The 17,720-nt window shown below is 39.0% G+C and overlaps 1 pseudogene; it reads left to right on the plus strand.

The window, feature by feature from the left end:
- The window catches only part of LOC133983313 (uncharacterized), a 44,454-nt pseudogene that overhangs the window by 11,875 nt on the left and 14,859 nt on the right, over window positions 1-17,720 (plus strand).

Consider the following 17,720-nt stretch of genomic DNA (forward strand, 5'->3'; position numbering starts at 1 on the left):
ATCAAGAGTCACTGACATAATTGCCTACTCTCTACTGCAGAGGGCTATTTTCTTGTCCTAGTTTGGTTACCATTATAAACCTGTTGTAGGATAATGAGCATGAATAGTGTCCTGGTTATGGTCAGGTTTTTAAAGAGTATCCAGGTTACTCTTATAGAAACTGGAAAACTGTGGCAAGTAAACACTTTGCTGATGATTTATGATCATGTAGTCATGTCCATCGGTGTGTCCTGAACTCTGGTGATGTAGTAGTTAGTCATTAATACAACAAATATGATGACAAACTGTGTAATCATGGTCTACATGATGAAATGAAAGTGAAAGTCTGACCCTGGTAAATGTATCAAACACCAGCAACGTGTCCAGCCAGAAAACCAACTTTATCTTCAACTGTTCAGTAATGGTCCTAAAAATGACAGATTCTCTGATTATAGAGGTTTGTATATTTAACATAATTCAGTATTTATTTTAGATCCATAAAGTGAATAAATGTTATCTTTCCAACGTAATGCTCGTCTGCTTTGACACATTTAATGCTTTAATGAAGGTTTAACGTTACACATTTGTCCCTTACATACTGTTCATATTCTACATCCTCACAGTATGTTCGAGGTCAATTTTAACCTGGTCTAAGAATCCTCATAAAAAGTGTTTATACCAAATGTTGAACCACAAATCTGTTTAGAAAGCATTGTAACTGCGGTCCAGTAAATAATGGCCACGCATCATACAAATGTCTATTTATGATTTATTTCCGCCTTTCCGTCATCAGACACTGTGAAAACTACAAAAAATAAAACATATAATAAACAATGAATCAAAATACACATCTGTCAGTCATTTTTAAAGTCTCTTAAGAAAGCGTCCATAATTAGACAGGCCCCAACAGTAAAGTCTGTCATGCTAATATCTGTTATTAGACAGGTCCCAGTATGTGAGCACAGCAACACAAATATATCCAAAGTACATACAAAAAGCATTTCAACACATATTATGCATAAATGTGACAGAATATTGTTAATTTGACATACACTATACTCTGCAGCCACATTGGCTCTTTTCTCTGCAGGTATGTGGTTTCTCTCTCTGCTGTCGTATTGGTTCTGACCCATAATGCAACAGGTGTGCCCTTCACTGAACTCTGGACATTTGGCCTGTGACACTCAACATCAAATACACTTGATGGAGCACTGGATTTTTAACAAAAAAATATTTTTAAGGTAGGGTATTTTAGTCAAATTATAAATCAAAGTTAGCCTTTTAAACACCTTATTTATTACATTTTAAGCCCTTTTAACCTTTGTGTCGTCCTCCCGGGTCAAATTGACCCCGTCTGTTTTGACTGTTCCTTCCTTCCCTTCCTTCCTTCCTTCCTTCCTTCCTCCCTCCTTCTCTCTTTCTTTCCTTCTTCCCTCCTTCCTTCCTTCCTCCCTCCTTTAATTCCTTCTGCCTCCCTTCCATCTTTCCTTCCTTCCTTCCTTCCTTTCATCTGTCTTCTCTTCCTTCCTTCCTCCATTCTTTCCTTCCATCTTTCCTTCCTTCCTTCCATCTTTCCTTCCTCCCTTCTTCATCTCTCCTTTCCTTCTTTCTTCCTCCCTTCCATCCTTCCTTCTTACTCCCTTCCATCTTTCCTTCCTTCCTCCCTTCTTCCTCCCTTCCTTCCTTCTTCCTCCCTTCCATCTTTCTTTCCATCCTTCCAACTTTCCTTCCATCTTTCTTTCCATCCTTCCAACTTTCCTTCCTTCCATGTTTCCTTCCTTCCATCTTTCCTTCCGTCCATCTTTCCTTCTTTCCTTGACTTGAGGACAACAGGAGGGTTAATGACTGTACGAATTCAAACATTGATGAAATTATTACTGAAAAATATAAAATAAACATTTTAATTTAATCAGTCTCTCAAACAGTTACAAGCATCAATAGTTGATCTGACTGATCAATAAATTGGGGCTTTCCATTATACAGTTCTAGCACTACTCGGTTCGACTCGTCTTTTTTGCGTTTCCACTAGGGATAGTACCTGGTACCTGGTACTTTCTTAGTACCTGCTCTGGCGAGGTTCCAAGCGAGCCGAGCCGATACTAAATGAGACTGCCGGCCGCTGATTGGTCACACAAGAATCAAAACCCGCCATTTTTAAAATACCGGCAACAGTGTTACAGCGATTCGGCTCTCTTCTCTTGCTTTGTGTGTGACAAAAAGCCACAAACAGCAGCAAGTACACCATCACCTCCATGTCCTCCATTGTTTATGTGTTTGTGTCGCGTATAAAACGAAGTCACGGCAGTTTCGCGCAGCCGTGCTATGACGACCCCGCCCACGTTGAGGAGGTACCATAAAGTAATGGAAAAGGTCTGTCCTGGTATCGAGTTGATTTGAGTTGAGCCGAGTAGTGCTAGAAATGTATAATGGAAAAGCCCCAAATGTGTGATTAAACCTTGATTCATGTTTCAGAGAGCAGAGATAGTGTATTTTTTAGCTTTTACATCACTCGTTTGATGTACAATGAAGCCAATAATAACACACTTCCATTATTTATAGTTAGGCTACCTCTGTTCTTTTTTGCCCATAATATTTTAGTGTATTTTGAAGTGCATGTTAAAAAAAATAATGATGTTTGATGAAACTGTGATTAAAATTATGAAGTATTTTCGGAGCAACAAGCCCAGAATAATGTTTTTGTAGTATGTGTGTGTGTTGGGGGCATGTCAACATAAAACTATGGCAGGGAAAATGATGGGAAACTGTCAGTAAGCTGTACAAATAATATAAAACCCATTTTTGGAGATAACAACTGTAGAAAACAGGCAATGAAAAGGTGAAAAAGTGAAAGGTTGTATGTGTTAAATAATGACCCAACCAACAGTGTCAACACAGTGACACAATGCTGATGTATATATGCAGAAAATAAACATGACCTGTGAGGAAATATGATTGTATTGCACCTTCTCTAGCTAACTTTAAGCATTCAGTTTTAGATGATATATAAAAGAAGTATGGTAAGTCTCAACCTGAATGACAAAACACATAGTTTTAGATATGCATACTTTTTATTGGAATGTTTACAGCCAGGAGAAATATCCTTTATTAGTATTCCATAACAGTATCACGAACTGTGACTAAAACACTGACTAGGATTAGACTAAATCAACTTTTACAGTTGTTTTCAGTAAGCAACTGAGACTAAAACTCAATTTAAATTATTTTCAAAATGAGCACTGCACTGTTTCAGATGTACCTTTACCTTACTCAACCATGTCTGTCTATCATATGCTGGTGCTCTCACTCTTTTTCTTTCACTCCCTTTTAAAATGATTTGGGAAGCCAACAAAAAACTTTAGTTTTTACATGAACAAATGTCCCAACACTGACAAAATAAGTTACTTAAACTTTTCAACAGTATGTTTGGTATGTTGGTCATTATTGTGGTTAGTTGATGAGTATCACAGGGACAATATCTGACCACGGAAAGCTGGAGTTAAGTTGCCCAGTCAAGTACCTCCAACTGCAATGCTGGGTTCTGGGCCTGTATGTGGGAAGCCAGTGAGGGATCATTTCCTCACTTGAGTCACTGCTGCTTTGCCCTGCATGGTGCCTGCATGGACCAGGTTCAAATTTTAAAAGTTGAAGTTGTACTGTAGTTTTTGTTGGAGTATTTTTTTTTATACTCATCACTGTTCATGCCAAGTATGCACTTTCTCTCTGCATTGAAAGCAAAATTGACAGTTTTCATACATTTCTTCAGCTCAGTCAGTGAAATATTCCTGCAATGGACCTGCAATATGTAGCCATTAATGTAGATGGTCTGGATACTCGATACAGGAACAATATATACCTGTCAGAGATTTAGCGATTTCCAAAGCTGATAATACATTTTCAGTGGCTGGTGTTGGTTGAGAGGACTTGGAAAAGAAAAGGAAAAAAAAACTTTAAATATTATTGAGCATAATGCATTCACAGAGGTGGAAGGGAGGCTGGGATTATAATTGAAAATGATCTGAAACCGGCAGACAAACGCTCTGCTGAAGTGATTATCTTTTATTCATTAGAATTTCAATCTTCTGAGGCCCCGCCACCAGGAAAATTGGAATTCACTGTCACTACTGCTCACTTGCTATTGTGATTCAGAGAATGTGTGGTAGTGAATGTGCTTTATTCAGCCTGCACACAATACAGACAGCATGAAACCAGACCAAAGATGATAGAAGTATGAATTCAGACATACAAGCATGTAACCAATCATTTGACATGAGAGAGATCTGGAAGTACAGAAAACCAAACAAGGCTGATATAAGACTTGAGACCTAAATAGATACGTACAAGTTAGATTTTCTTTGAATGTTTCAAACACAAATCTCAACATAAAAGCCTTAATTTGCTTGAATCTATGTTACCTTTTAACACTCCACAAGTACATGCCAAATAAGACTCTCAATAAATGGATCTGCCCGCACTGATAACACAGTTCAGTCTTTCTGTCTTTTTCCATTAGCATTAAAGACGAGTGTATCACTTTTGAAATAAATGTTAACCAACAAATTAAAAGCAGCCAAAATACATATTAAAGGCAAATGGTCGAGACTGGTTGTACACATTTAAACTAAAAGATATGAACAAATCAGGTGGTGTCATGTTACTATAAAGCAGGAATATTCAATTAAAATTCACTGAAGTCAAATTTCTGAAAATGTCTTCAAGTGAATGTCTGGAACATCATAATGTTTTCAGTTACACTCAACTTGTGGGATTCAAATAAATAATAAAATAAATTAAATAAGAATTTAAAAAAAGAATAAGTTAAATAAATGTTCTTTTCTTATATCAAATAAAGATGACACTTTAAAATAAAATGCATTACAGAAAGCATTTGATTGTGCTTCTTAAATAAAGTGCTTAGTTTTAGAAAAATAAAAAAGAATCTGTTTTTAATTTTAAACTTAACTTAAACTTAAACCATGAACTTAATTTCACATCTAATAACTTCATAACAAAATATCTCATCACATATGAACTTTTCTCTGTGTGTATCTTAATGACAGTCGAGTCTCTCGGCATGTCCGAATGCATGGATTTGATTGGCTGATTAGCATCACGTGAGAAGATTGACTATACACGGTGGTCTGTAAGTTTCCACTTTTAGCGTAATAGCTGGAGAAGCTGCGCCCGATAAAATAGAAACGCTCGGACAAAATGTAACAATCCTCAATATTTCATCAGTTACAGGGCTGGGTCTGGATAGGACGGTATGTATGTATGTCTATTTCTGTCTGTATGAATGTATGCATGTATATATGTTTTATGTTTGTATGTGTATGTCTGTCTGTCTGTCTGTATGTATGTATGTATGTATGTATGTATGTATGTATGTATGTATGTATGTATGTATGTATGTATGTATGTATGTATGTATGTATGTATGTATGTATGTATGTATGTCTTTCGCATATCTTGAGAGTCCCTCGTCTGATCTACTTCACATTTGTCAGGTGTGTTGCTGAGGACATAAGGACATGCAGTGTGGAATTTGGTGCAATTTGGACATGGAACATGTTGATTATTAATGAACTAGGGATGAGTGAGCTGCTCTGCTCTGCAGCAGTGGGGCGGGGCTACAGACTGACAGAGAGACAGTGCTGGTGAAGAGAGACAGTGGTGGAAAGCTTTCTCTGAGAGAGAGAAATAAAGCATGAATGACAGAAATACAATGTCATTGATTATTTCACAATGGCCAAATTCTAAAGCACAAATAAACAGCCATCAAACACTCAACAGCTGATTTACTGTGGAGGCAGACACTTTTAGTTTCTGTTTCATTACTGTTGCTCTTCATACATCCAACTCATGCAGCAGTACAGTACATACAAATAACAACATGACTAATTGGTTGTTTTTTACTCACGTGTGAATGCTGTGTGTTACAAGCATAGCAGCTGAGTGAGTGAGAGAGAGAGAGAGAGAGAGATAGATAGAGGGAGAGAGAGTGGTGGAGCGAGAAGAGGAAGTGATGGAAAGCTTTCTCTGAAACAGAAAGCCTGTGAATGAGATGATTGACTAAACAATCAGTGGTCTGCAGTGTTTGCACGTCATCTTTTAGTATCTTGTTCACATGGTGTGCTCTAAAAAGAGAATGAAAACAGCAACGGAAAAAAAGCTTTTAATCACCACCTCGCACAGGCAGTTCAAAACCAGTATGTGTCATATAAGCCCACATCTTTTGAACAAACATACCCAATGAAATGATCCAAACTAAAGAACCACAGGAAATGAATGGACTCAATACCCAGCCAGCATGTCCATGTGGGCCCCACACGGGTTAAATGTGGGCTACGTGAGTACTGAGTGGGCATGGGCCGGAACTGGGCAAGTTTTGCGGGCCCCACATGTGAAAGCTTATAGTTAGCAAGCTCCTAGTTTATGCTGCTATAGGCTTAGACTGCCGGGGGACTCCTACCCCCATGATGCACTGAGCTCCTCTCTCCTCCTCTCTCTCTCTCTCTATCCATCCATCTATATCCAATAACATTCATGTACTATTAATGCATTCAGTAACCTACACTTCTTCCCCGGAGTTGTCTGTGCTTTCTCATCTCACAGGTGATCTGGGCCTGTAGACGTCCGGATGACAGATTCCAGTCCCGGACCTTCTAGCTTCAATGTTTATTTTCTATGTGCTACTCTCTCTCTCTCTCTCCTATCCTTCCTCTCTCTCCCCTCTACCCCAACCGGTCGAGGCAGATGGCCGCCCACTTTGAGCCTGGTTCTGTCTGAGGTTTCTTCCTGTTAAAAGGGAGTTTTTTCTTGCCATTGTCGCTAAATGCTTGCTCATGTGGGAATGTTGGGTCTCTTTATAAATTAAAACTTGAAGAGTACGGTTTAGAACCTGCTCTATGTGTAAAGTGCCTTGAGATAACTTTGTTGTGATTTGGCGCTATACAAATAAAGATTGATTGATTGATTGATTGAAACCCACATGGGCTGACTGAATGAGCCCCATTGTGATGGCTGACGTGAGCTGGGACTCAAAAGCAGACTCGTTCTCAGAGGTAATCAGAAAAACAGTCCTTTAATCAAGCCAAAGTCGGTACACAGGTGATCAGGCAGTGGGGGCAACGGTACAAAGACGGCAGGCAAAAAGGCAGGTTCAAAAGCTAGCGACTGGTCAAAAACACAAAGGACTCCAGGGAAAGAACTCATTGTTTCAGAAGAATGGGCCCAACATGTGAAGCCCATGTGGGCTGGCCAAATGGTCCCCATTTAAGATCCATTCTGATGACACTTAGACCCCATATGGGCAAACATATGTGGCCTACATGGGTCTCACCCAGTTGGGGCCCACCTGAAGCCCATAAGAGAGAAAAGCTCAACTTTATGCAAATGTGCACAAATGGAGTCCAAGTGGGATCAGAATGGGCCTTAAATGGGGCCCATTTAGCCAGCCCACAATGGCTTCACATGTGGGGCCCATGTTACTGAAACCATGTGGGACCTGCAAAATGTGTCCAGTTCAAGCCCATGCCTACTCAGTACCAACGTAACCCGCATTTAACCTATGTGGGGCCCACATGGACATGCTGGCTGGGTTGTTTGTCAGTATAGAAATGGTTTGATTCTTTGTCACACAACAACTCAGCAACTATGTCTCCAGGGAAAAGGAGGGGAAATGTAAGGAATTTATTTACTAAACAGCCTAAAAGACACACTGTCAGCATTGCTTAGGATGATTTCATTATCACATAGAGTGACAGAATGTCTCAACAGTTAGAGGCTATTAAAGGCAATTCTATTAACTACATACTATTAGCTAATTTACACTGATTATTTTCATTCTCTGTATTTGCCTCACTCATCCTAAATAGAAAAAAAACAGATGATGAATAACTGTCCAATATAATACAATTTATTGAGCAATCAGTAACAAGCAACAAGATCATAACATGAATTTACTTTAATTTAGTGTGGCTGTATATGTGTATCTGAAGTTGCACATTAGCTGTGGTGAAGGTAAATGTGTTCATTTTCATCATGTGACTCATATATCCGTATCCAATCTGTAGATATTACTGTCATTATATTTCTGGACATATTATGTCCTAATATGGACAAAATTGTACAGACAAAGTCTGCTTTCTCTTTCTCACTATCATGCATCTGCTGCTGTAATTCATTTAGGAGAATCAGCATGTAGTCGCAGGGCACAGTGAGGAGGAAAGAGACGGCGGGGACAGTGTAGCAGAGACAGAGGTGAGTTAGCAAGTCAAATATCATCCTTAAGGACATGAAAACTGTGACTGTATTAACCCATGAAGTATCTTCTGTCAGTGCTTTTTGCAACTAGTTAATGTTAAATTTAACAGTTTTCAACATTCATCCTTTTTATTATTTCAGTTGCAGTTTGATGATTTTTGTGTGTGTGTGTGTGTGTGTGTGTGTGTGTGTGTGTGTGTGTGTGTGTGTGTGTGTGTGTGTGTGTGTGTGTGTGTGTGTGTGTGTGTGTGTGTGTGTATCAATGTGTCTAGTATCCCTGTGGGTGTTGAATTTAGGACAGTCACCATGGTGTACAGACAGTACACAATGGGCAGGAAACTGCTCAAGAGATTAACTCATGTTATGTTCCTAAACAAAGTTAAGAAAATATAGTGAGCCTAAAAGCTGCAATATTAATGGATAGACAATAACTCAAGTTCATATAAATACTAAATATTAATGCTTGGGTTCAAACAAACAGATCAAGCCAGTTTTATTTTTGTTATTTATTATTTATTTTTTATTTATATTGCACCAAATTATAAAAAAAAAAGTTATTTCAGGGCACTTTTCATAGTCTAGACAGACTAGACTGCATACAAATAACAAGGGATTTTTAAAAATGTGCTTATTCAGTCAAAAAGTGATGAAAATCTTATATTTTGTATTTCAGGGCATAGAGAGAAAGACAGGGCTCAGAGACAGAATGCAGAAATGACAGCAGAGGAAATTGGAGAAAAGCCCAAACAAGTAAATGTTAAGGGCATACCACCTCAACGGTTACCATCCAAGACCTTGCTCTAGTTCCAGGAGAGGCCATGGCATCATTGCAGCCTTTAATGATTAGAAGTCACATTATTGCAAGGAAGACAAATCCTGCTTTTGTATCTGTTGGATTTAAAAACTGGAAGAAAGAATAGAAAGGTTTAACTTTCATCAGAGGAGTGAGCGCCACAAACATGCAATGACCACATTGTTGAGGAATGCCCACGACTGCAAAACTATCACATGCACAAAAGAAACAGCAGGAAAAGGCCAGAGAAAAGGTCTAGAAGATTGTAGGTGGTGTTTAATATTTGGCTGGGAAAATGAAGTGTTGAGAGGACATGAGAATGATGAGGGAAACTTTAAACAGTTACTGAGATACAAAGCAGAAAATGACCCAAACTGACCTCCTGGCTGCAAAGAAATGTGGGTTTTACTAGTCCTAAGAATCAAAATCTGAACACTGAAGATCTTGAGCTACACTATTGTTCATAAACTCACAGGAAATGAAGTCTTTGTCAGTAGTGGTAATAGTCCTCGTTGATTATTGATGGGACACAGGACATGACCGTAGAAGGGTTGATAAAAAGTCAATATGCCTTTATTTTATTGACAAAAACCTTGAACCCAGAGAGGATTCATTGGATTGTGTGAAGTAAAGAAATGCAACAGGTGAGGGGATTGTAAAGGTGGCCACTGATGTGCTACATCGACTGAATCTTCCAGTTTCACAGTTAAGAAGCAGATTTACGATGGGGCAGCAAACATGTAGGGTAATGTGCAAAGTGTTCAAGCTTTCCTGAGAAAAGACCAACTGCTAGCACTGTATGTTCATTGCAGATCACACTGTGTCTCACTGAACTTGGCTCATGACTAGGGAGTTTTCTTTCACTGGTCTGGCTAGTACAAAAACATTTTTTAGATGGTTGATGTCTCTTTAACTGATCACTTTCAGATATCTCAAACTGTTGTGTACTACCAGATGGGCAGTACTCACACCTGTTGTCCAATTAGTGCAACACAAGACTAACTACAAGACTGTTCTGACTTCATTACAGAACGTGGCTGCCAGCAGTTATAAAAAGACCACAGCCAATGGGAGCCAATGGACTGCATGAGAGTTTCCTTAAAGGAAACATGCTTCTCGGGCTTCAACCAGTTCAGGATGAGACATCAGCTTAGAAAGCTTGATTGTCTCATTTAATATAAAAAGCAAAGGATATCCGGCATGTTAACATTTTCTTCTTTTGTTTTTTGGACAAACACTAACAAAGAAGCATTTCAGCAGCTTATATTTTCAAGCCAGGCAAATTGCCCCATCATTGTACCCATCCAGAGGCCCCACATACACCTTCCTCCCAAATACCTCTCTGGACATGCAGAACCACATGTCCATGTCTCAGATGAATCCCACTATAGAGCACAGTATTTCAACCTGCTGGATACAGTAACTATACAGTGAATGGAATGTTTTGACTCTGACAAAATTCATACACTCAAGAGACAAGGGGATGTCCTCATCTCTGCCAACGTGAACGTCATCAAAAGCTACCCACAGATTGAGATATCAGCAGTGCAGGTGCATCTGGCAATGTTCAAGTGCAGCCATCAGTGTAGCACATGTGCTGATGTGGTCAGCACACTGAAGGACATGGTGCCAGAGGTACGACCACTCTTCAGCCAGGTAGAGAACCTGGTGAGACTTCTACTGGGTGTTCATGCCCCTTCAGCTGAGACTTAAATACGTTTCTGTGCTTTGAGAAAACTTCAAACTTGGCTAAGAATGGAGAAGGCTGAACCATGTGGCTGTTTGCAATGTTTACTGCAACAGGTTGAACAAGCTGGACAGAAATCTGCCAGAACATCACAGAGCTGAGTGATATTCACAAGGAGATTTTTGGGTCATTCAAATAAAATAAAAAATCACTGTGTGTGTGTGTGTGTGTGTGTATTAGTCTGTATTGTCTCAGATAAGGGTCAATAAGATTTTGAGCTTGTGAAGTGATTTTCAGAAAATATGAAATGTGTGAATGTGTAAAATAAAATATAATAGTTGAAATAAAGTTTACTAAATGGTTTATTAGGTTTGCTGTTCATTTCAAATGCTGTGTTTGTGTGTGTAGTCTGTTCAGAACATGGTGGTTTATGTTGATAATTGACCTTTTTGTGGTGGTTTATTATTAATGCTTATTGCCATTAACCGTTAATAATAAACTTCTATGTTTTGTGAGTTTGTGTCCTCTGTGGTGCATGTCAGTAAAGGATTGACACTGTTGAGAGCTGCTTCTTGCCTCTAATTCCAAACCGCTCGTCAATAATTTACAATATGTTTGCACAATATATATGAATGGTGAAGTTCTTTAGTGATGGTTCAGATTCAAAGTCAACAACTGTGAGAGAAATCTGAACCTCAAATGTCCTTAACTCTCTGTGACACTGACATTACACATGCTCACATATTAACCCTTGTGTCGTCCTCCCGGGTCAAATTGACCCTGTCTGTTTTGACCGTTCCTTTCTTCATCCCTCCTTCTCTCTTTCTTTCCTCCCCCCTACCTTCCTCCTTTCCTCTGTCCTTCTTTCCTTACTTCCTCTTTTCCTATCTCCCTCCCTCCTTCCTTCTTTCTTTCCTCCCTCCTCCCTTCCTTCCCTCCTTCCTTCCTTCTTCCTTCCTCCCTCCCTCGTTTCCTTCCTTCCTTCCTTCCTCCTTTCCTTCCTTCTTCCTCCCTTCCATCCTTCCTTCTTTCCTCCCTCCTTCCTTCCTTCCTTCCTTCCTTCCTTCCTTCCTTCAATCCCTCCTTCCTTCCTTCTTCCTTCCTCCCTTCCTTCCTTCCTTCTTCCTCCCTTCCATCCTTCCTTCTTCTTCCCTCCTTTCCTTCATTCTTCCTCCCTTCCTTCCTCCTTTACCTCCTTCTTCCTTTCTTCCTTCCTTGACTCAAGGACAACAGGAGGGTTAAAATTATAAGTATAATTTTGGACTGGCTTTAACAACTGAAAGCCTATAACTCCAGGGTCATACACACTGTGGGAATTTAGAGAGCTTCAGTGTTCTGCTTTGAATCTGTACTCAGATGAACAAAAGCTGATGTACCACCTGCAGATACCACCACAGGCTTTCCAATTATTCCCAAACATCATTTCACAGTATCTGAAATGCTGCTAATGCACAACTATGGAAGAAAAAAAAAATTGCACTAATAATTTGAATTATATCAAAATATATCAAGAATGTATTAAACTGAAATGTTTGACTTTGAAACCACCATTCGGAATTTATGTGGTCTAAATTTCCCTTTGTGAAATTCTCTACAGTCACTTTGTTGAATTTCAAAAACTTTATTTCCAATATATATTGTAGGGTTCTGAAATTCAGATAGAAATTTGCGTCCCTTAAAAGCTTTATTCAAGGTGCTCAATTAACTCAAATCAGATCGAAAAATTCAAATCAAGTCAAAAACTGGTTGCTTAAATACGCTTGATAAAATGAAGACGCTAAAACTCAGATCTGAATATAAGAGAGAGATGGCATGAATCCTCTATCTGAATTTGAGAACCCTAAAATAAAAATATAATGGAAATAAAGGCACAACAAAGTCAAAATGCAAAGTCAAAGTCAGATTTCTCTGTGAAATGTGACTTTGACTTTGTGTTTAAATTTCAACCTCAAGTATTCAGTAGTGATTAAATGTTAGTTATTTGCACATTATTATTTTGATTATTGAGCAAAAGGACACTAGTCAGCATTGTCAGTCACAGTGTCTGGTTGGAAATTTCCCAAAAAAAAAAAAAAACCCAAAACTTTGCTGATGATGTGCTCCTTATTTGGAATCTAGTATTGTGTTTTTTGTTTGTTTGTTTTTACAAAGTATAAGTTTGTAATTTACTATAATTGATCTTTTATCTTTGTAACCTCCACCCAAGGACTACAGATGAAAAAGAGCTTTTAGCTTGATCTGATGCAATATATGTATTGTGTATTGTCTCTGCTAAATAAACAATAAAGTCCACTGACTGTGTCTCAGGAGAGATGAGTCATTTGGATATAAAGCACAAATCACTTTTCAGTTGAAGACTAGTTTATCTATGTAATGAGGCTTGATATTATGATTTGAATTTTGTTCAGAACCATTCAGTGAAATTGTGAGCAGTTTAGATGTGCCACAGTACGTATGACTGAAATCCCCAAGAGCCCAGTCAGAGGACAGTTGGATGCTGCTGCTTTCAGATTAAACATGAAAGTAAACACAAAGGAACTTCAGTGTCATCTTCAGCCACTGCTTGTCACAAACTTGCTGATTCAGGGAATAAAGGATTAAGGTTCCAGAATTAACAAGGCTCTCTGTACCATTACTGAAGAAACAAAGACCAGCAGCCATATCCTCTGTTTCATCCCAAGTCAAGGTATAAGCTCACAGCTCAACAAAAGCAATTATTCCAGGTCAGTGGTCTGCTGGTCTCAAGAGGCTGGATGGGGGGGGGGGGGGGGGGGGGGGGGGGGGGGGGGGAGATCATCTCTTATCGCTGCACTTTAGTTGTGTTCATCATCAGTATGTGAGCCAGCAGGTTAACTGTGGTGCTCTACTTATCATCACTGCACATCCCTCCTCTGTCAAACATATTTTTGGATACATGTGTGCAGATTCACAAATGACAAATGAGAAAGTTTTCATACTCATACCACACACACACACACACACACACACACACACACACACACACACACACACACACACACACACACACATACACACACACACACACACACGTACACACACACACACACAGAAATTCCCCAGAGTCAGCTTCCAAATTAACAGATGTTTTCATCCATTTGCAAGTTAACGTTTTACATTTTATCCAATTCATACACACCTGCACCCAGTCTCAAACATCCTCCACACACACACACACACACACACACACACACACACACACACACACACACACACACACACACACACACACACACACACACACACACACACACACACACACACACACACACACACACACACACACACACACACACGGCTGCTTTGATATCCCTGCTAACATCCCACTTTGTGTCTTTGGGGTTTTTTCAGCATGATGAGTTCCCAAAACACACCAACGATTGTCATGAAGTGGGAGCGATAATGAAGCGACGCCAAGACTAACAAGAAACACACTTTCTGTGTACAGCTGGAAGAAAATCAGCTTTATGTTCAGCTAACAGTGTTTAGAGTCTTGTTTGTTTGTTTCCTGTTTATGAGGCGAGCAGATATCACACACAGGCAGGTCTGTGAGTGGGGCGAGGATACAGATGACCCAGTCACTCTACCACATATAAATCCTCACTTAGTATTCCAGATCCCTTCCTCAGTCCACTAAAGCTCAAACTAATTGCCAGACTGCATAAATGCATTCTGAGCTTGACAGTTTAGGGACTGAAACAGCACTGTACATTAATGCACAAGTGGTGTATACTCTCTGTTTTGATATTGTTGGATGCAATTTAAAAAAAAGTTTTATGCCAATTGATGTTGTGTACATGAAGTTAATATAACTCAATAATAAATACAGGGGTTATAACAATGTAGGATATTTACATGAGATGTTTTATTGTGTCAACCCTTCTAAGCCAACTAATTAGCACTTACCACAAAGTAGAGCTGCAGCTGAAGGGAATGTCATTAATTTTGCAGATATTTGGTCATTAACCACAGTATTGAATCAATTCAAGCTCCGCACCTGATAATTGTGCATGTAAAGTGATATTCAGTAGGAAACGTTCTCTTTAGACCATGAATGTACAAAACGTCATGGCAATAGTTCTTGAGATATTAAATATTGATCAAAGTGGTGGAAGAAAAGATTGACTTTCCAAAACAGCTGTCTCTAGCACGGCTGAAAACAGTCTGATGTGTTGTAGTAAAAATGTCCACCTTACATAATACATCATATTAGAGAAAATAGCATGTCACACTGCATTAGCTCAAAAGTTTCCATTTTGACTAAAGAACAGGAAAAATAAGTGAAATCTTGCTACTACTGTTCCCAGAAGCTAACCAGTCAGAACAGAGTGGGCACAACGGGTGGGAGGATCTTAAATGATGAGCCATCTGGCTACTGTAGTCAATTTTAGGTATATAGCAACCCTGGGCAGTTCTAGTGTTAATGTAGCTGTGGTACTGGGGTGTGCAAGTGTGGTGAGGCTGGCTGCACCTCTGGGGGTTTGGGTTCTGTTGATCCATGGTGGTGTGAAGTGGCTTGAGGTGGGTGCTAGACCTCCTTACAATTCCCCCCAAAAGAAACTGGGCTGATGGGGGTTAAAGACTCGGAATCCTCGCAGCCAGCATGTCCATGTGGGCCCTACATGGGTTAAATGCAGGTTATGTGGGTACTGAGTGTGCATGGGCTTGAACTGGACAAATTTTGCGGGTCCCACATGGTTTCAGTAACATGCGCCCCACATGTGAAGCCCATTTGGGCTGATTAAATTGTATGGAAGCGTATCTGCACCTTTATTCAAATGAAAATGCATTGTGCAAAATGGCAATTCAGTGTTCAATTTATGTAATTCAAAATGCAAAGTGGCAATGCTATCTTCAATACAGTTTTAATTATCTCAATGAAAATTATGAATTAAAATGTATTTAATTCAATTCCATATTGCCATGGTATTCTTGCACCTTTATTCAAATGGAAATGCATTCTGCAAAATGGCAATTCAATATTCAATTGAAAAAGTGGCAATGCAATCCTTACATTACTTTGTATTTTTTAGGTTAAAAAACACAATGAAGTACAAAGCGCCCCCACTTTATTGGATTGCATTAATAGCTGTATTTTCAAAGGGATGTAATGACATATGTAGGTTTTCTTCAGTGTCTCTTTTATTTTAGCATACAAGAATCACTTACCTTGTTTTTCTCTAATGCTTTATTTTCTTTATATCAACTTTAAATGAATACTTAACAAATGCTGTGATATGAACTTGGTTGCTAGTCTCTTCACTATGTGTAGCGTTTTCTTGTGCACAGAGCAGTTAAACTGGTCATCATCCAGATATGGAGCGTTGCCGAGGTGCTGCAGAGAACAGGCTTGATAAATTGCATTTTCTGCAGGGACCCTGTGGGACGACTGGAGGTCAAACATGGGCATCCGGCTGGGAGAGCGGATTTTCACAACCCCCTGTGAGAATCACATATTACATTTGTATGGGCAAGGTCTTGAAGCTGCTCCTTTCCAAGGCTTTACCAAAGCTCAGCCACAAGGGCAGCAGACTTGCGAGTAAATAATGATCCTATCCATCTTCCCAAATTGTAATGCTGAATTATCTTTCCTTGGGCACGCTAACTTCTCTTTCTTCTAGTGAATCTCGAATAGTGTTACATTTGGGTCACAAAGTTTCTCTCCTTGAACACATTAAATTGAACAAATTACCCAGAGAGGCTGTATATGGGAGCATCAGAGAGTAAGGGCACAGAAGATCTCCTGAACTCAGTTTCCATTGCAGATAAACCTTACTGTACATTTTGCACATGTATACTAAGATTAATGGAAAACACGACAGATCATAGCTGAAGACTCCCAGCAAAGTATGCCAGCATTCCACAGTGATTTAGCTGTTTTCTCTAGATTTGATTATTGTTACTCAGTCCTCTCTGGCATAAATCAAAAATCACTTTCTCGCCTCCAACTGGTTCAGAATGTAGCAGCTTGGCTTCTTACTGGTTTTAATAAACAACACCACATCACCCCAGTCCTGGCTTCTCTCCACTGACTCACTGTGCAATTTAGAATTTAAGATTTCACTGATCACTTTAAAGTACATCTGGGTCTGACCCCAAGCTGCATAACAGAAACGTTGACCTCATATGAGCCAGTTTGCAGCCTTAGATCATCAAGCGGGGCCCTTCTGGCTGTTCCAAAGTCAAGGATGGAATCTAAAGGCGACTGTGCTTTTGCCATCAGGGCCCCTCGGCTTTGGAATGAACAGCCTGAGGAGATAAGGCTCACAGAGTCAGTGACTGCTGTTAAATCACATCTTAAAACTCATTTTTATAGACTTTCTTTTATGTAATGCCATCTTTTTTTATTGTTTTTATTTGTATTTAAATTTACATTTTTATTGTTTTTATTGTCTTTTATTTGTTTTATCATCCTCATCTTTCATCATCCTTTTGTCTTCTCTATGCTGTGTTTTTATGTCTTTTGTCTTCTTGTTTCAACTTTATCTTAATTTACTCTTAATTTTGTGTTGCTTTTGTTTGGCCTCACCGTTTGCCTCTGTAGTTATATTATAATACCTTCTGTGTTTCCTGGTTTTGCTTTGTCTGTTAAAGCTCTTTGTAAAGTCTGTTTTTAAAAAGTGCTATATAAAAAATAATTATTAAGTATAAGTATCAATACAGCAATGCAAAAATACTCAATTACAAGTAAAAGTCCTCTATGAAAAATCCTACTACAGGAAAAGTACTGCAGTATTATGAGTGATGTAGTATGCAGTATTACAGTAAAAGTACTGCAGTATTATGAGTGATGTAGTATGCAGTATTACAGTAAAAGTACTGCAGTATTATGAGTGATGTAGTATGCAGTATTACAGTAAAAGTACTGCAGTATTATGAGTGATGTAGTAAGCAGTATTACAGTAAAAGTACTGCAGTATTATGAGTGATGTAGTATGCAGTATTACAGTAAAAGTACTGCAGTATTATGAGCGATGTAGT

This window comes from Scomber scombrus, chromosome 7 (genome assembly GCF_963691925.1).
Source record: "Scomber scombrus chromosome 7, fScoSco1.1, whole genome shotgun sequence".
Classification (NCBI taxonomy): Eukaryota; Metazoa; Chordata; class Actinopteri; order Scombriformes; family Scombridae; genus Scomber; species Scomber scombrus.